This window comes from Heptranchias perlo, chromosome 11, assembly GCF_035084215.1.
Source record: "Heptranchias perlo isolate sHepPer1 chromosome 11, sHepPer1.hap1, whole genome shotgun sequence".
Taxonomy (NCBI): domain Eukaryota; kingdom Metazoa; phylum Chordata; class Chondrichthyes; order Hexanchiformes; family Hexanchidae; genus Heptranchias; species Heptranchias perlo.
Window position 1 is genome coordinate 62,881,191 of NC_090335.1, and position 25,312 is coordinate 62,906,502.

The 25,312-nt window shown below is 42.8% G+C and overlaps 1 long non-coding RNA gene across 1 annotated transcript in view; it reads right to left on the minus strand.

The window, feature by feature from the left end:
- The window catches only part of LOC137326996 (uncharacterized), a 143,942-nt gene that overhangs the window by 44,926 nt on the left and 73,704 nt on the right, over positions 1-25,312 (minus strand). The window lies entirely within an intron of this gene.

Consider the following 25,312-nt stretch of genomic DNA (forward strand, 5'->3'; position numbering starts at 1 on the left):
TTACCAAGGATCCAAGCCAGAAATCTTCTCCTTGGCGGGAAACAATGGCAGGGAGGTGTGCAGACAGTGGGCCAGAAGATTTGTTTTGGTCTAGGGGGAGCATTCATGGTCCTTCTGGCCCCACAAAAATGGTTCAAAAAAACCCTGACAATTTCCTTTATCTGAGCGTCCTGCAACGGTCCCTTTAAGGATAGCTGACACAACGTCAGGTTCCACATGTACGCTAACGACACCCAGCTCTACCTCCCCACCTCTCTCGACCCCTCCACTATCTCTCATTTGTCACACTGCTTGTCCAAGATGAGCAAAAATTTCCTCCAACTAAATATAGGGAAGACCGAAGCCATTGTCTTTGGTCCCTGCCACAAACTCCGTTCCCTAGCCACTGACTCCATCCCTCTCCCTGGCTACTGTCAGATCTGAACCAGATCATTCGCAACCTTGACGTCCTATTTGAACCTGAGATGAGCTTCCGACCACATATCCAGTCTATCACCGAGACCGCCTACTTCCATCTCTGTAGCATCGCCCGTCTCCGTCCCTGCCTCAGCTCATCCACTGCTGAAATCCTCATCCATGCCTTTGTTACCTCTAGACTTGCCTATTCCAATGCTCTCCTGGCTGGGCTCCTATCTCCCACCCACCATAAACTTGAGCTCATCCAAAACTCTGCTGCCTGTATCCTAACTCACATTAAGTCCCGTTCTTCCAGCACCATGTGCTCGCTGACCCACTCTGGCTCCCAGTCCTGGAATGCCTCAATTTTAAAGTTCTCATTCTTGTTTTCAAATCCCTCCATAGCCTCGCCCTTCCCTATCTCTGTAACCTCCTCCATCCCTACAACCCTCTGAGATCTCTGCACTCCTCCAATTCTTGCCTCTTGCGCATCCCCAATTTTAATTGCTCCACCATTGGGAGCTGTGCCTTCAGCTGCCTAGGCCCTAAGCTCTGAAATTCCCTCTCTAAACCTCTCTGCCTCTCTACCTCTCTCTCCTCCTTTGAGATGCTCCTCAAAACCTACCTCTTTGACCAAGCTTTTGGTCACCTGTCCTCAGATCTCCTTATGTGTCTCGGTGTCAAATTTTGTTTGATAACGCTTCTGTGAAGCACCTTGGGGCATTTTCCTCAGTTAAAGGTGCTACATAAATACAAGTTGTTGTTGTTGGTTAGGCCACCTAACACCTGGTGCCAATGGGCAGAGCATGTGCCTAGGCCTCCAATGCAAGGGCATGCAGGAAAATCGTGGCAAGTAGGAACGGGGGGTAAGTGCAGCTTGGCGATTTTTGGGCCACTACTGTCCCATTTCCACCCAGAGGAGCTACTTAAAATCAATTCCCTATACATATACAAAACATTGAATATTTTGCCTTCAATTTGCAAGCTAAATTGGTGTAGAAAATACATGCTTTGGTATTACCCTGCAGGCACTTAAGTATAGATAAGAGGCAGGCTGGATCATAACTCTGGCTGGTTGGCCCTCAACCTCAAACCTAGGATTAACTGCCTTGTACCTTTAATAGTGAGTGATGAGTGATTACACAATGGTTGTAAACTTGTGTTTTTGTATGCGTACAAATAACATTTGTCCCCCCAGCTACAGAATGATAAAATGGACCCATGATCCGTTCTTCCAAAAGGGCATGCTGAGACAATCTCCACTCTCCCCGCATACCAGAGAGTGAATCATGACATAGTCTGTTGATACTGTTTTATAAATAAATGCATCAGACACACATTAAACAGTTGACAAAAACAATGAGTTATTCTTTATGACAACACTTGCCTCATGTTGTCAGATAGGCAAATGACCGATCAGTCATAACACTCAAACCACAGTCGCCAGACAGAAGCCCAGGTCAAGCAATCCAATTTGCATTAGCACCTGTTAAAGTGGCAAGAAGCCATTTTCTTCACATTAAAAAGCTTAGACGTTTGAAATAGTTCGCATGCAAAAGCTTTCATACAATCCAAAGTTCTCAAACCCATTAATCATTTAAAAATGTTGTCTATCATTTTTTTCCACTTAAGTATGAAAGTTCCAAAAGTATGGCTCTTTTATTTCATTTCTATATTCTGCTTCCTTTCTCTAAAGTCTGCCCATAGCAGCTGTTTGTCTAAAAGATTTGTTTAGAACAATCCAACAATTGTCCAGGCATTAGAGTCAGACGGGCCCCAACGACTAGAGTGGTTACAAGCTTGAAAACAGACTATAACTCATGTAGTTATCTGGGTCATACCCATGTTCCGTATCAGAGGATAATAAAAGACTATCTGTTGTCAGCAGGGTGATCTGAGGCTCAACCACATTCGGAAATGTGTGGGATTGCAGGGAGATGATTAGGTAAACCTTCATAATTTTTGGGACTGTGGTGCCAAATATTGAGCAGATGCAAAGTTTGTGCGCTGAAACATCAAGGGCCTACTTTTAGTAGATTTGTGCATGTTTTTCTTATTCTGCAGCACTGGGCATCTGTAATATCTCAGTGACATTATAATGATATACTTGCCACACAAAATGGCAAATGTGTCATTTCAGTATTTTGAAAAGTGGATCGGGTGGGTGAAGAGCAGATTTGAAAGCCTATATTGGCTCCTGATGTAAGTAAGTGGCCTTTAGTCCCAAAGTATGTTCACTTATAAAAGTACATTGAAAAGTGCTGTAAAAAATGAATTGACTTCTTTGTGTGATATTATGTGACATACAGACCAGAAAGGTCCAAGCTTTGATTTTAGTCTGTGCTGAGATTGGATGGCAATAAAAGCACTGCAATTGGGCTCAATGTCCTGGCGAGTGGGGAATGGCAAACAACCAAGGTTCCTGCTCTCGATGATGAACCAGTAACCTGTGGTGGAACGTACATGGATGTGGACATTGAATAAGAACAGGATCAGCTTCGGCTGAGATTTCCAACCCTGCCGGTCGAATTGCCCGTTAATTACTGTCTAGGCTTCTACATTATTTGCGGATGACACCAATTTGGGGGGTATAGTTAATACCAAGGAGGACTGCGACAAAATACAGGAAGACATGAATAAACTTGCAGAATGGGCATGTAATTGGCAAATGAATTTCAATATAGACAAGTCTGAGGTATTACATTTTGGTAGGAAAAATAAGGGGGCCACATCATACTTAGATAATAAGAATCTAAATGGGATTGGGAAACAGAGGGATCTGGGGGTACAGATACATGACACTAAAAGTAGCGAAGCAGGTTAATAAGGCCTTAAAAAAAGCAAACCAAGCACTGGGGTTCATTTCTAGAAGGATAGAATTCAAAAACAGAGAAGTGATGTTAAACTTCTATAGAACCTTGGCCACACTTGAAGTACTGCAAACAGTTCTCGTCTCCATATTATAAAAAGAATATAGAGGCACTGGAGAAGGTGCAAAATAGATTTACTAGGATGATACCAGAACTGAGAGATTATACCTGGCAGGAAAGATTAAGCAGGCTGGGGCTCTTTTCTCTAGAAAAGAGAAGACTGAGGGGTGACCTGAGAGAGGTCTTCAAGATTATGAAAGGGTTTGATAGGGTCGACCTAGAAAAGATGTTTCCACTTGCAGGGGAGACTAGAACTAGGAGCCATAAATCTAAGATAGCCGCTAATAAATCCAATAGGGAATTTAAGAGAAACTTCTTTACCCAGAATGTGGAACTCGCATAGATACATTTAAGGGGAAGCTAGATAAACACATGAAGGAGAAAGGAATAGAAGGATATGTTGATGGGGTTAGATAAAGTAGGGATGGAGGAGGCTCATGCGGAGCGTAAACACCAGCATGGACCTGTTGGGCCGAATGGCCTGTTTCTGTGCTGTACATTCTATATAATTCTATGTTAAAAATGGCCACTTGGGTGAAAGCTGCTAACATCCACAAACCATAGCTCAGCAACTTTAACACAGAAAGGAAGAAAAGGGATAGTTGCTTCTTAATGGGACTGTATTGCGGAATTTGGCAGGAGGTGTCAGCTTTAAAGCTGAATAACCCTGCAACTTCAGTTAATTTTAAAGTATTCCCCAAAATAACCAAAGCTTGGAAAAAACAGCCTCTGATTTTGCTTAATTGCTGAGATAGAGTATTTTAAATATTTTCATGGCAATTCACTTATAAAGCTCTCAGTCAATCTTAGAATCATAGAATCATAGAAGTTTACAACATGGAAACAGGCCCTTCGGCCCAACATGTCCATGTCGCCCAGTTTATACCACTAAGCTAGTCCCAATTTCCTGCACTTGGCCCATATCCCTCTATACCCATCTTACCCATGTAACTGTCCAAATGCTTTTTAAAAGACAAAATTGTACCCGCCTCTACTACTGCCTCTGGCAGCTCATTCCAGACAGTCAACCACCCTTTGAGTGAAAAAATTGCCCCTCTGGACCCTTTTGTATCTCTCCCCTCTCACCTTAAATCTATGCCCCCTCGTTATAGACTCCCCTACCTTTGGGAAAAGATTTTGACTATCTACCTTATCTATGCCCCTCATTATTTTATAGACTTCTATAAGATCACCCCTAAACCTCCTACTCTCCAGGGAAAAAAGTCTCAGTCTATCCAACCTCTCCCTATAAGTCAAACCATCAAGTCCTGGTAGCATCCTAGTAAATCTTTTCTGCACTCTTTCTAGTTTTGTTTCCATCAATCCAGTTAGTAATTCACTTTAAAGGCCCTTTCACATTAGAGTGCAGAAGACATTGTCAGCTGTGCTCCTACATCTCTACCTGCAGAAAATCAAAGACCTCTTGTCGCTCATTCTAAACATGGGGAATTAGTCCCATGTGCTGCACTCCTCTACAATCAGGCCTCTAACATTAGCAGAATTCAGGAGGCCCGCAAGACTGGTACCCAACAACAAATTTAAACAAGGGAGACTCACACATGGAAGCCTCTCTCCCGAGACCAAAACAAAAGAAAAAAGTAACTATGAAAGCTCCTTTAGTAAATTGGAGATTCACTACCATTTAAGTCAGTCACAGGTTTGCAGTGCTCTGGACATTTTTCACAAGTGCGACTACAGAAAAATGGTGTTTTATTTGTGAATGGCGCCCTATGTACAGTTATGGAAGGCAAACATCTTGTGCTAAAGAATTTGCTTGAACAGAAATCTAAAGATAAACAAAGATCTCGACAGAAGCTGTGAGTTACACACAATATTCCATAAATGAGATTTTCCTATCCGTGGGCTCCCTAGTTCAGGGCAGGCGAAAAATACTTTCCATATCTCATCAGTTCTTTTCAATAGTCTACACTGTGCTTCTGTTTCGACTATATCCTTTGTTTAGCATATTTATAGTTTTATTTATTAATCTTTTTACAGGGATTTTTCCCCCCGATGGTGGAACTAACTGGATCTAACCACGCTTGATAATGTGGTCAGAGCTGGAAAGTTTTGATGGTGCCTCATTTGAGTTAGGAGTGGAAAGTATTGCTGTGGATTATGTGTCACCAAGGAAGAGCAGATGTGAGGAATCTGGACACCGAGAGTAATAGCTGCTACAGGGTACCTGTACCTAGAGAGGGCTGGTTTCTGCCAGGGAATGTGCAAATGTGCTATTGCTATCTCGCACCTGGGTACAAAAAGGGAAGCTGCTGTGAGTAAGCAGACCTAGACTGGAACTACGACTGCAGTGTCTGGATTTAGAGGAGAGACACTCTTGTTAAAAAAAAAATGTAAACCTGGACTGGAAACAGCACTGTAAGCGAAATGGAAATCCTGAATCAGAGATGTTGCTGCATGGAGTTTGGGCATGGGCTGGAGCACCTCCGATATTGCAGCACTCCCTCAGTACTGCACTGATGTATCAGCCTAGGTTATGTGCTAAAGTATCTGGAGTGAGACTGCACCCACAACCTTCTGACTCAAAAGCAAGAGTGCTACCACTGAGTCAAAGCTGACATCAGAAGAAACAAGAGCTGAGAAGGAATGCCCAGCAGATCAGATTACACCGGAGGTGCAGTTATCACACCCTTAACTACCCTTCAAGCCACATATACTGACTGATGTAATTGTATTTGAAGAACAGGGCCTTAGGAAACAGTGCTTCTGTCAGGAGGCTGTGACAAGAGTTCTGTCGTATACCTCACACCTCTCCAAAATTGCCATTGCTGCATCTCAAGTCCCCTTTATCTCCTTCTTTTCCTTCGACAAGCTATTACCCAAGACAATAACAAGAACATGCCCTTGACTGGTAAAGCGTTACCAAATACCAGATAACGAAGCAGTCCGTGCCCGCATTCAGCAAGACCTGGACAACACCCAGGCTTGGGCTGATAAATGGCAAGTAACATTCGCGCCAGATAAGTGCCAGGCAATGACCATCTCCAAGAAGAGAAAGTCTAACCACTTCCCCTTAACATTCAACGGCATTACCATCACCAAATCCCCCACCATCAACATCCTGGGGGTAACCATTGACCAGAAACTTAGCCGGACCAGCCACATAAATACTGTGGCTACGAGAGCAGGTCAGAGGCTGGGTATTCTGCAGCAAGTGACTCACCTCCTGACTCCCCAAAGCCTTTCCACCATCTACAAGGCACAAGTCAGGAATGTGATGGAATACTCTCCACTTGTCTGCATGACTGCAGCTCCAATAGCACTCAAGAAGCTTGACACCATCCAGGACAAAGCAGCCCGCTTGATTGGCACCCCATCCACCACCCTAAACATTCACACCCTTCACCACCGGTGCACTGTGGCTGCAGTGTGTACCATCCACAGGATGCACTGCAGCAACTCGCCAAGGCTTCATCGACAGCACCTCCCAAACCCACGACCTCTACCACCTAGAAGGACCAGGGCAGCAGGCACATGCATGTTCACCACCTGCATGTTCCCCTCCAAGTCACACAAACATAGGAACATAGAAAATAGGAGCAAGAGTAGGCCATTCGGCCCTTCGGGCCTGCTCCGCCATTCAAAATGATCATGGCTGATCGTCTAACTCAGTGCCCTGTTCCCGTTTTTTCCCCATATCCCTTGATCCCTTTAGCATTAAGAAATATATCTATCTCCTTCTTGAACACATCTAATGACCTGGCCTCCACTGCCTTCTGTGGTAGAGAATTCCACAGGTTCACCACCCTCTGAGTGAAGAAATTTCTCCTCATCTCGGTTATAAATGGCATACCCGGTATCCTGAGACTGTGACCCCCCGGTTCTGGACTCCCCAGCCATCGGGAACATCCTCCCTGCATCTGGTCTGTCTAGTCCTGTTAGAATTTTATATGTTTCGATGAGATCCCCTCTCATTCTTCTAAGCTCGAGTGAATATAGGCCTAGTCGACCCAATCTCTCCTCATACGTCAGTCCTGCCATCCCAGGAATCAGTCTGGTAAGCCTTCGTTGCACTCCCTCCATGGCAAGGACATCCTTCCTCAGATAAGGAGACCAAAACTGCACACAATATTCCAGATGTGGTCTCACCAAGGCCCTGTATAACTGCAGTAAGACATCCCTGCTTCTGTATTCAAATCCTCTTGCAATTCGCCTTCCTAACTGTTTGCTGCACCTGAATGCTCACTTTCAGTGACTGGTGTACAAGGACACCCAGGTCTCGTTGCACCTCCCCTTTTCCCAATCTATCACCATTCAGATAATAATCTGCTTTTCTGTTTTTACAACCAAAGTGGATAACCTCACATTTATCCACGTTATACTGCATCTGCCATGTTCTTGCCCACTCACCCAACTTGTCTAAATCACATTGGAGCCTCTTTGCATCCTCCTCACAGCTCACATTCCACCCCAGCTTTGTGTCGTCTGCAAACTTAGAAATGTTACATTTAGTTCCCTCATCCAAATCATTGATATATATTGTGAATAGCTGGGGCCCAAGCACTGATCCCTGCGGTACCCCACTAGTCACTGCCTGCCACCCGGAAAAAGACCCGTTTATTCCTACTCTCTGTTTCCTGTCTGTCAACGTATTCTCAATCCATGCCAATATATTCTCCCAATCTCATGTGCTTTAATTTTGCACACTAACCTCTTGTGTGGGACCTCATCAAAAGCCTTCTGAAAATCCAAATACACCACATCCACTGGTTCTCCCCTATCTATTCTACCAGTTACATCCTCAAAAAACTCCAGTAGATTTGTTAAGCATGATTTCCCTTTCATGAACCCATGCTGACTTTGTCCAATCCCGTTAATGCCCTCCAAGTATTCTGTAATCACATCTTTTCTAATAGACTCTAGCATTTTCCCCACTACTGATGTTAGGCTAACTGGTCTGTAATTCCCTGTTTTTTCTCTCCCTCCTTTTTTGAATAGTGGGGTTACAACATCCCGACTTGCAAATATATCGCTGTTCCTTCATCGTCGCTGGGTCAAAATCTTGGAACTCCCTACCTAACAGCACTGTGGGAGAACCTTCACCACATGGACTGCAGCGGTTCAAGAAGGCGGCTCACCACCACCTTCTCAAGGGCAATTAGGGATGGGCTATAAATGCTGGCCTCGCCAGCGACGCCCACATCCCATGAACGAATAATAAAAAAATAATTATTCACTATAAATGTTGTGTGCATTACCATGCTTCCCTCTTGTAAAATGATTCCCCTGGCTGGAGAGTCTAGAACTAGGAGGCACAGTTTCAGGATAAGGGGTCAGCCATTTAGGACTGAGATGAGGAGGAATTTCTTCACTCAGAGGGTGGTGAATCTTTGGAATTCTCTACCTCAGAGGGCGGTGGATGCTGAGTCGTTGAGTATATTCAAGGCTGAGATCGATAGATATTTGGAATCTAAGGGAATCAAGGGATATGGGGATAGGCAGGAAAGTGGAGTTGAGGTCGAAGATCAGCCATGATCTTATTGAATGACGGAGCAGGCTCGAGGGGCCGTAAGGGCTACTCTTGCTCTTATTTCTTATGTCCTAATGGTCTTATGATTAGGCTGATAATGCAATCCTGGTGCCACAATAACTCATGCACTGATTACATCTCCACCTAATTGAGCTCACTTTACCCGATAATGTAAAGTCAGCTCATTTTAATAATTCTGTGGAACTCCCAGTGCATGACGTGCTTGGGATAACCCGGAGTTGGGAGCAAGAGGCCAGAATGTCAGTGGACCAGCAGCTATTGAAGGGCTGCCAATTGACCTTCAAGCACTGCCATTTTTCTTTTCAAGTTAATGCCATGGTGCACAAAGACTAAGATACTGGAAGCCAAGGAACTCCAACAGGGCCATTAACAAAAGGTGGCCCCAGTGATAGGAGAGATCCAGCCAAGAGTAACATTTTGGAGTTTCAATGTGGGCCTGCCCTGAAATGCCTGTTGGAAACTACATGGTATTAGCAGAAGAGGCATCAAAAAGCCATTGAATGTGGAAATATTTAACCATTACCAAATCAACACAACCCACTCATAACTATATTGCTTGCAAATTACGCAGTTGAATCACTTGTTAAATATTTGCTGTTTTCAGTGGTTCTAGAGAAAGTCTACATATTCCAACTGTTTACATGTACACACAAGAAATTAATGTGGTGCAGATGAGCTGCCTTGTAGGCTCTGAAGGCTCGGCAGGTTTACCTGGTGGTTAGCTGAAAGATGGAAGAATCCACATTCAATCCCTGTGCTGGGTTAGCTAATCTCGGTTGTAAAATGATAGGAATACTACAATTAACCTCAGTACTCTTAGGTTAAAGAGGAGAAAATCACCCAGGACTGCTATCCAGTGATCCCTGCTGGAAATAAGTGTGTCAACACTGGGTGAAGACAGGATAGGGCTCAGCTTTGATACTGCTCATGGTTGAATAGCTTGCCAACACTCACTGTCTAGGCCTATACAGGGAAAATGACTACTTAAGTGAGGTACTGGATGTCAATTGGCATCTAGGAAGGAATCAGCACCTTCATGAGAGGAGAGAAGAATCTGGTGAGGAAAAAATGATGCTGATGTGAAACATTTAAGTATAGTTCACTGAAGTTATTAAATACATATCTGTACACATACAATCCCATGTTGCCAACATTCCGCCAGGAGATAGTGCTAGAAAGCAATGCCACCATTGCAAGGAAAGGAATAGGCAAAAATCATTTGAGATTGGAATCCATGATAAAGGGGCCTAAATTTCTGTTAGTACTTGTGTTAAATTACTTTACAGAAACCAGCTAAGGCAGTCCGTTTACTTATCCATGCAGAAGTTTCTGTGTTTGTACCTGTCAACACATTCTGGTCACATGTTTGACTAAAGTTCAGATTGACAGGCGTTAGTGTTTGGGTTTCCACTTTGACCTTGGTTTTAATGATAATGAGGACTGATGTGGATAATGTTGACCAGTACACGAGTTTCAGGGAAAGTGAATGAATTCCCTCTATTCTCACAAGGGACAGTTTGTTCATTAGTTCATAACTGAATTCACACCACAGTGTTGAAACATGGAAATTCCAATCTCACAGAGAATATGGAGAGATACTTTCCACCGGACTGCTTCTGTAGTAGTCTAGCCACCACACCAGATTGTGAGGACCAGCCCAGAGCACAGAGGCATTCTCACCACTAGACCATACATAATCCACTCCTAGTACCTCACAGCAAGACCACCAGGAATTGGTCTCTCTACCTCAAAGGTAGAATCCGCACCCTCTGACATTATGCCGCCAAGAACCAGTTTAGCCAGATTGCTAGGTATCAACCATTCCCCACTGGACCACCAATCAGGAACACAAAACAAATGAACACACTACTTTATACTTTTGTTTCTCTGACTTCAGACACAAACATTGGGCTTCATAGAAGGGAAACGTTCGGTGAGACACAAAGGGACAGTTTGTTCATTAGTTCATAACTGAATTCACACCACAGTGTTGAAACATGGAAATTCCAATCTCACAGACCCAGACACCATCTTATCCTTTTATTGATGAATTATGATTGGAGTTATGATTATACTTAGGATTAATGTTACTGCACTACTCTAACATTGAGGCAAATTCTAGATTTATGAGTAAATATGGATATCGTGGTCAGTTGGATAGTAGGTGCAACTCAGATGCATTTTGGAATCAACTGCTTTTTGTTTGGTGCCAAATTCAGATCAAACCCAAACTTGGTAACAGTAAATGAGGGTCTGATCTGAATTTGGCACCAACTTGCTTGCTCAGTAGTGCAACCTGATTACCGACTTCACATCAAATTATTCCCATTCTGATCACCAAATCCCCTCCCCATTCTAACCACAGCTAACCACAATGATATGAATATAAGGAAAATGTCAATGATGAGAAAAGACCATTGGCCCATCGAAGCTCAGCTCCCTAGTACTCCATGTCTTATGCCAATTCTATTCTCTTCCTTGTACACCTCTATGTTTTACCCAATATTAAATTGTATTTGCCATCTGTCAGCCCAATTGCTTATCTGATCTAAATCCTTCTGCAAATCATGAACTTCATCCTCTGTCTCCCTACTTTATTATTGTCTGCAAACTTAAAACAACATTATGATTTTACTAGAAATAGCGTTCAGAGGAAATTTCCTGCTCTGTTTATGATTTTGCTAGTAGATAGCAACAGAGGAATTCTTCCCCACAGGTGTCAATACAAATGTAGCCGCTCCACCACTCCACCCGTGCTAATTCGAAACGGGGACTTGGATCATGATGCAGGTCTCAGTATAAATGAAGTGCAATTTGCCAAATTTAGATCTAATTAGGTTCCTGATTTGGTTCATATTCACCCTTAGAGTTGTGTAGCTTGATTCATCCTCAACCAAGATAAGTGGCTGCCTATAATCGGCTAATGATGTAGGATAAGCTCCAAATTTGTTTCTCAAACTGAATTGAGACAATTAGTTTTCTGAATCCAATCTGAAGACCCAATGGTTTAGATTCTCTCCTGGGGTCAGTCATCCAAATGAGGCAACAATGTAAGTAAGATTAATATCTTGGAGTGTCCATTAGGCTGAATGGGGGTAATTTGGAAATAGGGGGTAATTTTTCTTTCTTGAAGGTTTTCACTGTGTCAGGAGTTCCAATAAGTTGAGGTGAATCCACAACAGTGCAAATTATACATAGTCAGTTAGAAGGACCAGACATAATGGATTGAGTGGCTGTTTCTCAATCCATAATTTCTCATGTTCTGAACCTACCACCAAAATATCCAAAGTGAGGCTGATAAGTAGTTGACAATCAACTACTTGTTAAGTAGTTGACAATCAACTGTAATTTCCAGGTAGAATTAAAGCATCTCTGATTATACAGAGTTCTATGTCCATATTTTCTGTCATTTCTGTTAAATGCAATTCCAGGATTAAGGTTTTGAGTAAGGAGCAAAAGAGCTTCCGATTTAGGCTGGATACAAATGTATTTGGTTCTTAGTTCTGGCGTACTGCATATCATGGCTAACTTCAACCTCAGGGACACCCACAACCAGGGAGGACGTGTGCCAGACCTTTGAGAATGGGAGCAAAGCCTCCCATCAGGAAGGCTATAAAGAAATATTATCCAATATATCATTACAGTGGATTTGGGTGGCGACATTTAATTTTGGCGAGGGTGGGTTTGCAATCTCTTTTCAACTTTGGTGCCAGCCCTGCCCACATAAACTCCATTGTTACAGTAGGAAATTTCAATTTTGGTATTTTTAATCCACAAAATGATTTTATTTTGCTGCACTGAACTCTGTCGTCAGTCAGACTAGTGTAGAACCTCAGTGTAGAAAATTACTTCTGACAGAAAAGTTCCCTGTAGGTAAATGGGAGGGGACTAATGATGAAAAAAAGCTTTACTCGCTGACCCATTTTACTCCTTAAACACATTAAATGTTCTGCTAACCATACAGAAATTCTTCATACTTTATAGGGTAAAAATTAGTGTTTGATTATTTTATGTATTATTGTTATAGAAAGAAAGACCTTGCATTTATATAATGCCTTTCATGACCTCAGGACGTCCCAAAATGCTCTACAGCCAATTAAGTATTTTTGAAGCATAGTCACTGTTGTAATGTAGGAAACACGGCAGCCAATTTGCGCACAGCAAGGTCCCACAAACAGCAATGTGACAATGACCAGATATTCTATTTCAGTGATGTTGGTTGAGGGACAAATATTGACCAGGACAGAGGAGAGAACTATGCTGCTCTTCTTCAAATAGTGCCTTAGGATCTTTTATGTCCACCTGAGAAGGCAGATGGGGCCTTCGATTAACGTCTCATCTGAAAGACGGCACCTCCGACAGTGCATCTCTCCCTCAGTACTGCACTGGAGTGTCAGCCTATATTTTGTGCTCAAGTCCCTGGAGTTGGCACAACTTTCTGACTCACGATTTTGTTAGGTGCTATGGATATTTAAGTTATATCTCTATCTCGTTGCTCTCCATGGGCGCATGTGAGTCGAACTGGCTGTTTTTAATATTAAAAAGTTTTCTCCAAATGATGCAAAATAAGAAAATACATAGCTTATTATGTAATAACTTTTTCCATTTTCTCCCCTTGTCTCCTGAAGGTGGTGACTCAAGGCTCAACATTACTCCACGAGTAATTCTATATGTTTCAGACCAGACAGTGACTGGATGGTAATTGCGGCAGGATTTTTAGGTGGTGGGGGGCTGGTTTGAGGAGGGTGAGTGTGATTGCAGCTGAGCCACATCCTGTCCTCCCCCTTCATTCTTGCACACATGCTTTCCAGTGGAAGTCACTGAATAGCGATCAGAAGCAGTAAACCTGGATAATTTTCCACCTTTTCCTAGACCAGGAATAAAAAACAGGAAGAAAACAGAACATAAAAGAAAAAGTAGGTGTTAAGGGTAGCTACTCAGACTGGCAAAAGGTGGGAAGTGGTGTTCCACAAGGATCAATACTGGGATCACTGTCGTTCACAATTTACATAAACGATTTGGACTTTGGAATTGGAAGTACAATTTCAAAATTGCAAATACTAAGGAAGACTGCTTGGATAATAAGAGTCCAAATGATCTAGAGGAGCAAAGGGATCTAGGGGTACAGATACACAAATCACTAAAAGTAGTGACGCAGCTTAATAAGGTCATAAAAAAGGCAAACAAAGCACTGGGGTTTATTTCTAAAGGAATAGAATTGAAAAGCAGAGAAGTTATGTTAAACTTCTATTGAACTTTGGTTAGGCCACACTTGGAGTACTGTGCACAGTTCTGGTCTCCATATTATAAAAAGGATATAGAGGCATTGGAGAAGGTGCAAAAAAGATTTACAAGAATGATATCAGAACTGATATCAGAGAGGATATGTTTATCAGGAAAAGCTAAACAGGCTAGGGCTCTTTTCTCTGGAGGTCTTTAAGATTATGAAAGGGTTTGATAGGGTAGACGTAGAGAAGATGTTTCCATTTGTGGGGGAGATCAAAACTAGGGGCCATAAATATAAGATAGTCACCAATAAATGCAATAGAGAATTCAGGAGAAACTTCTTTACCCAAAGAGTGGTAAGAATGTGGAACTCGCTACCACGATGAATAGTTGAGGCGATTGGCATAGATGCATTTAAGGGGAAGCTAGATAAACACATGAGGGAGAAAGGAATAGAAGGTTATGTTGAAAGGGTTCGATATAGAGGGGTAAGAGGAGGCTTGCGTGGAGCATAAACACCGGCACAAACCAGTTGCGTCGAATGGCCTGTTTCTGTGCTGTACATTCTATGTAAGGAATATTGAGGCCAGTTGTAAAATCCCCACTGTTCCCCTGCTTAAGATCAGTTCACTTAGTGTAGACCAGGGTCCGAACATGGGACATTCCGGCTCTGTACACCTCAGTAGAACACCATGGCATTTACCCATTGAGCCATTTTATTTTTATGTGTATATGTGTGTGTGTTCCACATGGCATTGCACACAGGGAATTGGGAAACATGGTTAAAGGGATGGGGATAATTAGATCAGTGCATGCAGATACAATTTAGTCCCAATTTTAATGTCATATATATTCCCATTATAAATTCCTATGTCCATATTTATAATGGAAACTGCCTATGTAAATTTGTCACACTGTAATTACATTATCCCACCAGTGAAGGTGCTGCAGTGCCACAATCGAAATAGATTAGAAACTTAATTGGTGTATTATTCTCCTTTAAATCATTTTAAAAAGATATTGTGATACAGTTAATCAAATAAAATGGCAGTGTTGTTTGGAATGGCTGCCATGTTTATGTGGACTTAAAATTATACAATGGTATTTCAACAAGAATTTTTTAAAGGCAACTTCGCAATGTGTTCTGCCTTTGATTGGACTATATCAGAGCTGTGAAAAGAGATACTGTTGCTTTAAAATTCTTCAAGTTATTTAAATAAAGACATTGCTATAATTGGCCTGTTTACTTTTCTCTTGTTAAGGTAGCCCTGAGTTGAGAATCTTAAACATTTACATTAACAACTCCCACATCTTCAAAATAGATAAGAACTCTGATTTATAAAAGCCTAAAGGTCAAAGTTTCATTTAGACCTTTATTGTAGCTTGGCTCTTCTCCTCAGCCTGGATTCATGATCTGTTTGTTCGTTGGGGGGATAGGGGGAGGGGGTTTGGGTAAGTGATGGACTGGAGAACGTCTGTTAAAGTAAATAAAGTCCACTGAAGCAGAATGTGTAGGCAGCCATGGAAAGTGTGACAATCATAGAGTGTCCGTGCATAGCTGTGTAATAATGTCATCAGCGTCTAGACATCAGGACAATTAGCATCCAGACATAACTTGCTTAAGCATAACTCCAACAACAAAGAGTCCAGTACAGGCCTCAGCCGCTCACTATAAGTCATCTCCCCTCCTCACAGACACATAAAAAGATGATGTGTGGCTTTGTTCTTTTACATTTTTTGGTACTCTGCCCTGTGCCTTTCTTTAAAAAAAATGTAATTAGTGTTGTGAAGTCTCTATTAGCTGAGGTGTCTGGGGAATGACGTCTGAGATATGGCTGCTGAATGCAGCAGATTCCTGACGGCCCCGATCACTGCTACGTTAAGTCTCACCCAGGCAATGAATCCTCTGCAGTGGATTGTAGGTGGGTGGAAGAATTGCCACAGCTGCTGTTTCTAATGCAGGGCAAAAAAAAAACCCAGCCTACTACACATTCCTGTACAGTGATCAACAACCTATATTCTGTTACCTGCCTTCTATGGCAGCTCTGCTCATTTTTTTTGTTCTAATATAAAAGCCTCTTTTACACAGAGTTTGCAAAGAATGCTTTTAACTCAATACTGCAATTATACAGAAAGCTGGTTTCTCTGCAACACTTCTTTAATTAAAAGATTACCTGCATATTGTGTTTGAACGCAGATGTTTCATTAAAGGTCATTCTCAGACAGTAAGAGTTTTCCATTATTATCCTTATTTTTCCTCTATTTCTTCTCCATTCCTCTAGATTCAAACATTATAACAGATCCAGTAACTCATGCAAGTAGCCATGCTCTCTATGATCTTCCAGTACCTCAGCCAAGTTGCATTCTTCACATGTTAGCCAAGACAATGAGTGCTGGTAATGTTTTAGTCCTTAGAATGGGAGCGAGTAGCACAGCTGAGTACAATCATGTCTTTATCTAATGTCCTCACATACGCACTTACCAGCAGGGTGTCACTGGATATCGATCATCAGCAGGAACCTTGTGATTTTCTCTGTCTTGGTCTGGGGCACTGAGGCCAACTGTAGGTGTCCCAACTACTACCCCAGCTAAAGTCAGCTAGCTCACCCTTTACCGGGCAACAAACAGGGACCTTCTGGTTTGTATGGCTTATAGTTGACAGTGCATTTATCCACTGGGCCATCATCCTTGGAGTCTTGTGTTTACTTTCTTGATGGGTATACTGTATTACCATTATTACTTACGGAGAAATGCAAAGCGACTCCCCAGGAAATATAGTGAGCAGTAATGCGCAGTAATCAGCAGCAGTGGCATTTGGCCTAAAAGACTGTGTAAACCCACTCACTGTCTGAGGCAGGGGAGGACAAAACAAACACAACAGACAGAATAGCCAAGCCCAGCCCATAGGGACTGACAGCTTCTGACTGATGTTGCACACTGCCACCATTAAGTACTTTTCCTCAATTCTGTTTGGCTTTCCCTCTTTATTGATAACTTAACAGGATTTGTCCCCACTGACGGCTTCGGTCCAAGCTATGTGCAGCGATGTTAACATTTTAATACTCTGTTATTTAAAAAACTGAGTGCTTTTTTTTAAAGGCAGCAAGTTGAAAACCATGATTAGTGCTCACCAGTCACATCATATCTCATTCCTCCTACAATCTCCTACAATCTGCAGGCTTTTAAAACCCAAGTTTGATGTCATCTAACCACTACGGTTTGATTTATTTGACCTTCTCTCCAATTTTTTCCAACCTTGCTGCTGTCCTAAACTCTGACCGTTGGCCAATGGAAATAAAAATCGGGAGAGATGTAAAACGGGCTGCCGATTCGCTGTCACCCATTTTACACTATCGCACAAAGTCAAAATTACCGCCAGCATGTTTTCCAGGCTATGGGGCTGCTTTAGTGGTTGTTATCACGTTACGTTATGTATGACAATTTTCCTCATGTCTTGTTGCATGATTGAGAAGCCTTTCACATAGCCAAATGGCCTTTCTCCCCCCTCCCCTCATTGAAGGCACTGACTCATACTGGGGTATGATTCCTCAGGTTTTGACCCCCACTGTTATCTCACCCAAGCAGCCATTCTTCATATGTGAGCCCGGCCAGTGAATGTGAATTAACTGATCTTAATCAAGATACCTGCTCTTGGTTGTTTTCCAGTGACTCCTACTGAAAGATGCACGTCTGTGGAGTTGGACAAGGACAGCATTGGGCCGGGCTGTGATTCACCTCAGAGTTGGCAGACCTTTTACCAACAGAACAGTCTGGATTTTCTGCTTGCAGAAATCCGATGTAGAGTCGTCGAGAGGCGGCATCAGCCCTCTTGACTCGCCGTGGACACTAGCGAATGATTTTGGTGTCAGCATCATTTGAATCAGTTTGGAGGGCTTCCAGTAGGGCAGCCTGCCTCGGAGGAGTGAGGAAGATCACTGCCATAGGCCTTGCACATCTACAGCAGCGCAGCCCAGCTCCTGGGCCGCTTTCATTTTAAAATTCCCCAGGAAGAAGGGGTGTCATTTATTGATTCCATTCCCTTGGTGGGGGTTTTAATTTAAAATCCTCCTTTGCCTGCCACAGCAATGCTGTTTGCCAGGAACACAACGGCATTGGTAGCTTTCAGTTTTGCTATGGCTTAAGTGACAGGAAACATGTCATATGACATTCTCCTGCCAGTAATAGAAAGAGAAAGGAAGAAAGACTTGCATTTAGGAACATAGGAACGTAGGAACAGGAGTAGGCCATTCAGCCCCTCGTGCCTGCTCCGCCATTTGATAAGATCATGGCTGATCTGTGATCTAACTCCATATACCCTCCTTTGGCCCATATCCCTTAATACCTTTGGTTGCCAAAAAGCTATCTATCTCACATTTAAATTTAGCAATTGAGCTAGTATCAATTGCCGTTTGCGGAAGAGAGTTCCAAACTTCTACAACCCTTTGTGTGTAGAAATGTTTTCTAATCTCGCTCCTGAAAGGTCTGGCTCTAATTTTTAGACTGTGCCCCCTACTCCTAAAATCCCCAACCAGTGGAAATAGTTTCTCTCTATCCACCCTATCTGTTCCCCTTAATATCTTATAAACTTCGATCAGATCACCCCTTAACCTTCGAAACTCTAGAGAATACAACCCCAATTTGTGTAATCTCTCCTCGTAACTTAACCCTTGAAGTCCGGGTATCATTTTAGTAAACCTATGCTGCATTCCCTCCAAGGCCAATATGTCCTTCCGAAGGTGCGGTGCCCAGAACTACTCACAGTACTCCAGGTGCGGTCTAACCAGGGTTTTGTATAGCTTTATATAGTGCCTTTCACTACCTCAGGATGTCCCATAGCCAACTTTTCAGCCAATTAAGTATTTTTTGAAATACAGTCACTGTTGCAGTGTGGGGAAATGCAGCAGTCAGTTTGCACACAGCAAGGTCCCACAAACGTCAATGAGATAATGATCAGATAATAGGTTTTTAGTGATGTTGGTTGAGGGATAAATATTGGCCAGGACACTGGGGAGAACTCCCCTGCTCGTCTTTGAAATAGTGCCATAGGATCATTTACGTCCACTTGAGGGGGCAGAAGTCTCATCCAAAAGATGGCACCTCCGACAATGCAGCACTCTCTCAGTACTGCACTGGAGTGTCAGCCTTGATTTTGTGCTCAAGTCTCTGGACTGGGACTTGAACCCACAGCCTTCTGACACAGAGCCATTTGAATATGCCTGTCCATTTTAGGACAGATATATTTAAAGTTCCCTGTCAGTCCTGCTGCAGTTATGCCAGGAAGATGGCCTAACTGGAGGTCTCCAAGAGAATTTCAGTGGTTTATGGTAACAGTTGCAGTCTTCATGTAAGATCAAACAATTTAAAAAAAAACAATAATCTTCATTAATATCCTTGTCTTCTTTGTGCCTGTTACTGTTGATTTGTTTGAAAAATGTCATTTAAACCATAAGCACTGATCGTATCATCAGATGATATGAGTAAGATGCAGGGATATGTTATTGAACATCCTATTGCACTTCCATTCATTAAATTAGCACACACAACTGCAGTGATGTAAAATGGATTAGTAAAATATTAAACTTTCTCTACATAAACTGGACTTGAAACTTTCAGTGTGGATAAATGTCACAATACATCATCATGATGTGTGGCTCTTCCCTTTAATGACTGTACCTTTACTGACGGTAATTCAGTTGCTTCACACATTGTCAGAATCTGCAACTCATTCAAGCCAGTTCTCCAATGATCCCATGAGCATTTACCGCTTAAAGGGGGAGGAAAGTTTAAGGGGCTATACTCCCCAACTGTATGTTGGAAAAATAGCTATTTACAAAACTACATAGATTTGGGTTATAATGATGGTTTTATCGCTATACCCGATGAATCACTGCATCCAACGCTGTCATGTGTAAATCCACTTAAAAGCTCTCTGATTCCATGAACGTCTTTCAGTGCCAGCATATAACTACTAGTGAGGGGAGTGAATCATTGAATTTAACAGCAGCTGGTAGCTGCACATTCAACAACATGCTCTCCACTTACCATCATTTTAAACGCGCTCCTGTTTAAAATTAGAGTTGTAAATGTTTAAAGTGCCAGTAAGCGGAACATGTGTCGTTGGATGTGCGCTAACCAGCTGGCCTTACATTCAACGCAGCATCACCAATGAGGAGCTGCTCCACTGAAAGCAATAGGACCGAAACATCAGACCACCCTGAGAGCCTAACTGGAGCCACCTGACATTGCTGGTTGGGTAGATGCTATGTTCTCCACCTAGACTCTCCTTCCCCTTTATAAACAAATTCACTCATTGAACTAATCTATATAGAAAGAAAACAAAAAGCAATTTTAAGCTGTTCTGTTTGTTTCATTTATAAAAAGGACATTGCTGCTGTAATTCTTTCTTTAATATATTGCACGGTTTAATATTCAGCATCAGACTCAAGTTTCTAGAAAATGATGCTGGAGTGTTTGGACAGTTAACGATGCAGTACAAAAAAAAATCACTTGTTGTTAAGACTGGAAATATCGCCCCCCCACCCCACCAACCCCCACTTCAAGAACTCGGGCAGTGGTTTTCATTCTGTTCATATTCATAGAATCATAGAATGGTTACAGCACAAAAGGAGGCCATTCGGCCCGTTGAGCCCATACCAGCTCTCTGTACGAGCAATCCAGCTAGTCCCATTCCCCTGCCCTATCCCTGTAGCCTTGCAAATTTTTTTCCCTCCAAGTACTTGTCCAATTCCCTTTTGAAAGCCATGATTGAGTCTGCCTCCACCACCCCCTCAGGCAGTGCATTCCAGATCATAACCACTCGCTGCGTAAAAAAGATTTTCTGGTTCTTTTGCCAATCACGTTAAATCTGTGTCCTCTGGTTCTTGACCCTTCCACCAATGGGAACAGCTTCTCTCTATCTACTCTGTCTAGACCCCTCATGATTTTGAAAACATCTATCAAATGTCCTCTCAACCTTCTCTGCTCTAAGGAGAACAACCCCAGCTGCTCCAGTCTATCCACATAACTGAAGTCCTTCATCCCTGGAACCATTCTAGTAAATCTTTTCTGCACCCTTTCCCAGGCTTTCACATCTTTCCTAAAGTGTGGTGCCCAGAATTGGACACAATACTCCAGTTGTGGCTGAACCGGTGTTTTATAAAGGTTTATTATAACTTCCTTGCTTTTGTACTCTATGCCTCTATTTATAAAGCCCAGGATCCTGTATGCTTTTTTAACCACTTTCTCAACCTGCCCTGCCACCTTCAATGATTTGTGCACATATACCCCCAAATCTCTCTGTTCCTGCACCCCCTTTAGAATTGTACCCTTTAGTTTATATTGCCTCTCCTTGTTCTTCCTACCAAAATGTATCATTTCACATTTCTCTGCATTAAATTTCATCTGCCACTTGTCCGCCCATTCCACCAGCCTGTCTATGTCCTCTTGAAGTCTATCACTATTCTCCTCATTGTTCACTACACTTACAAGTTTTATGTCATCTGCAAATTTTGAAATTGTGTCCTGCACACCCAAGTCCAAGTCATTAATATCGATCAAGAAAAACAGTGGTCCTAGTACCGACCCCTGGAGAACATCACTGTATACCTTCCTCCAGTCCGAAAAACAACCATTCAACACTACTCCCTGCTTCCTGTCACTTAGCCAATTTCATATCCATGCTGCCACTGCCCCTTTTATTCCTTGGGCTTCAACTTTGCTGACAAGCCTATTATGTGGCACTTTATCAAATGCCTTTTGGAAGTCCATGTACCCCAAATCAACCACATTGCCCTCATCAACCATGTTACCTCTTCAACAAACTCAATCAAGTTAGTTAAGCACGATTTGCCTTTAACAAATTCATGTTAGCTTTCCCTAGTTAATCTACACTTGTCCAAGTGACTGTTAATTTTGTCCCGGGTTATTGATTCGAAAAGTTTCTCCACCACCGAGGTTAAACAGACTGGCTTGTAGTTGCTGGGTTTATCCTTACCATTTTTGGAAAAAGGGTATAACATTTGCAATTTTCCAGTCCTCTGGCACCACCCCCCGTACCTAAGGAGAATTGGAAGATTATGACCAGTACCTCTGTAATTTCCACCTTTACTTCCCTCAGCAACCTAGGATGCATCCCATCTGGACCTAGTGACTTATCTACTTTAAGTACAGCCAGCCTTTCTAGTACCTCCTCTTTATCAATTTTTAGCCCATTCAGAATCTCAACTACCTCCTCTTTTACTGTGACTTTGGCAGCATCTTCTTCTTTGGTAAAGACAGATGCAAAGTATTCACTTAGTACCTCAGCCATGCCTCCTCCCTTCATGCATAGGTCTCCTTTTTGGTCCCTAATCAGCCCCACTCCTCCTCTTACTGCCCATTTACTATTTATATGCCTATAGAACACTTTTGGATTCCCTTTTATGTTAGTTGCCAGTCTATTCTCATATTCTCTCTTTGCCCCTCTTATTTCCTTTTTCACTTCCCCTCTGAACTTTCTATATTCAGCCTGGTCCTCACTTGAGTTAACAACCTGACATCTCTCTGCTTCATCTTACTCTCTACCTCTTTCATCATCCAGGGAGCTCTGGCTTTAGTTGCCCTACCTTTCTCCCTCGTAGGAATGTACCTACACTATACCCGACCCATCTCCTCTTTAAAGGCCACCCATTGTTCGATTACAGTTGTGCCTGCCAATCTTTGATTCCAATTTACGATCGCCCCCCTTCAAAAACTCGAGCAGTGGTTTTCATTCTGTTCATGTTCATGGACCATAATCAATCAGGGTGAAGCTGACACATTAAATGAGTACACGCACGAGCCAAACTGTTATGCATCCTGATCAGTGAGGGTTAAGCGAATGTGATGTGTCTTTCAGGGAGACCAAATGATGAAAGGTAGGTCATTGGGGTAACTGCAGCATGTGGTTCTAGCAATGAGTCACACAAATCAAAACGATTCCAGGTTGAATCTCTGAACAGTGCTGAGTTAGCTGGGCAGCAACAGTGCCAGAAGCCAATGCAATTGGTCTCAGTGACCACAACCTGAGACTCAGGATTCCTGCTCCTGGTCACTACCCAGAGACTCCTGTTGGAAAGTGCATGTGGGTGAGTGTGGACAGCCTGATGACACTCACTGTCTGGGCTCACAAATGAAGAATAGCCACATAAAATACCAGAGGGCTGATGATACCTATGGACTCACACCAGTGTAAGTCATTGTCTTCAGGGGAGGAGAGAAAGAAATTGGAAGAAATAAATGGAGTAAGGCTGGTAATACTATAAATATCTGGAACCATCTGCTTATGGACCCATCTAAATACAATGAAGAATCGAAATATCTACAGAGAGAGAACTTACAACACATCACATCTCCCAGTCACATCCCAAAGTGCTTCACACAATGAATTACTTTGCACACAGCAAAGTCCCACAAAAAGCAATGAGATCAATAATCTGCTTATTGCTGGTGTTGGTTGAAGGAGGAATGTTGGCCAGGACATTTCTTCAAAAAGTGCAGTGGGATCTTTAATGCCCACCTGAGCCACCAGAACAAGCAGACTCTCGATTTAGCACTGCTGGTAATGGTTCTGCTGCTGCCATTTGCAGCTACTCCTGATCAATCTTTTGTTTCTTAACCTGTCCCATTACCACCTTTCTTGCATTGCACCATCATCCCTTTTGTCATTTAATCACTCGTGCCCTCTACCCTATCATAGACCTTCCCTTTTGTTCTTTCCTCTCCCCCACTTTCCCTGACTCTGTACTTGCTTAAAATCTTTAACATCTTCCAGTTCTGACGAAAGGTCATTGACCTGAAACGTTAACTCTGTTTCTTTCTCCACAGATGCTGCCTGACTTGTGGAACTTCTCCAGTATTTTCTGTTTTTATTTCAGATTTCCAGCATCCGCAATATTTTGCACTCGATTTAATATATTCCTTGGCGACTGTAGCACAGGTATATCAAAGATAATAAAGCAGGAGCGAGCCATGCTCAACATTTTGATGGGACGCCCACCCCAAAATTTGAATAGATACTTGAAAAACGTACCCACAGAGCTATGTCTGTGACATACTCAGCTGTAGAGCTTAAAACTTGGGAAGGTAGAAGATCTTCAAGGTTAAAGGGTAAATTGTAGCGATGGCAAAAAAAAAAAAGTAGTTTAATTGTCCACAACACCACAGCAGAAAAATACAAGCAACGTTGCTCCCTTTGATGCTGAAGAGTTGGAGGTGCTGCTGCAGGAGATGCACAAAGAGGAGGGTGGTCCTTATTGGGGCTTAAAGCCAATGTCCAATAAAAGCAAAGCTGTGTGGTGGGAAATCGCTGACTCAGTCAATGCAGGGACTCAGGTCCCTTAAAACTGGCTGCAAATGTGGAAGAGGTTTGCTGGTATCAGGAGAAGGCGAAGATAGGTCTGCTCCTCACTCTTGCACAGATTTCTTGGGGCCCATCAAGCATGCCACACATCGAAGTTGGAAGCTCCTGACTCTCTGAGAGGTACCATTTTAAGCATTGTGCACAACCATTCCTCTTTTGCACACACTCTTCATTGTCTCAGAGTTAAATGGCACACTTTCCTCACAGGTGGAAATGGCAGACAAGACTGGCGGGCAGGAAAAGCACTTTGGGTGGCAGGAGGCTGGCATCAAAGGGAGGCTCATCGGCGCTCAGTTAAATCTCGGGGACGGGGGCTTTCTGAAGGGTCTTGTGAGAGGTAAGGTGGGGGAGCCCGGGGCGTGGGTGGCCTAAACTTTGCATCTCCTGCTCCTCCAGGCCCCAATAAGGAACGTTAAAAGAAACTTACCTGACATGGCCTCTTTCCCGCTGTCTTCACCTGGAGGGAGAAACAACAACATCTTCCCCATTCAGGCCAGAGTTAAAATTTCAGTCAGGGCTCGATGAGGTCATTGGACCGGATCTGCATATTTAAACAAGGACCCTATCAGCTTCAGGCAGGTGCCCTTTCACCCTACTCAGAAGAGCAGGTTAAAATTGAAGAGGGTAAGATCAATGTGGGTTCGTCACCCGGCCGATTTTAATTGCCTGCCCGGTATGCGGCAGCCGGGTAGGATTAAGGTATCCCTTAATATTTAAAAAGCAGTCTAAACAATAGAAAACTGCCTTTAAGAAGCAGCAGGAAGTACTCACTGCATTCATGCGCCCAGCTTTTCTGGGCAAGGTTAATACTGGGGACTGAGCCAAGCCCAAATTTGTGACATTTGGGTGGGACCTCTTTTGAATATTTTAGGC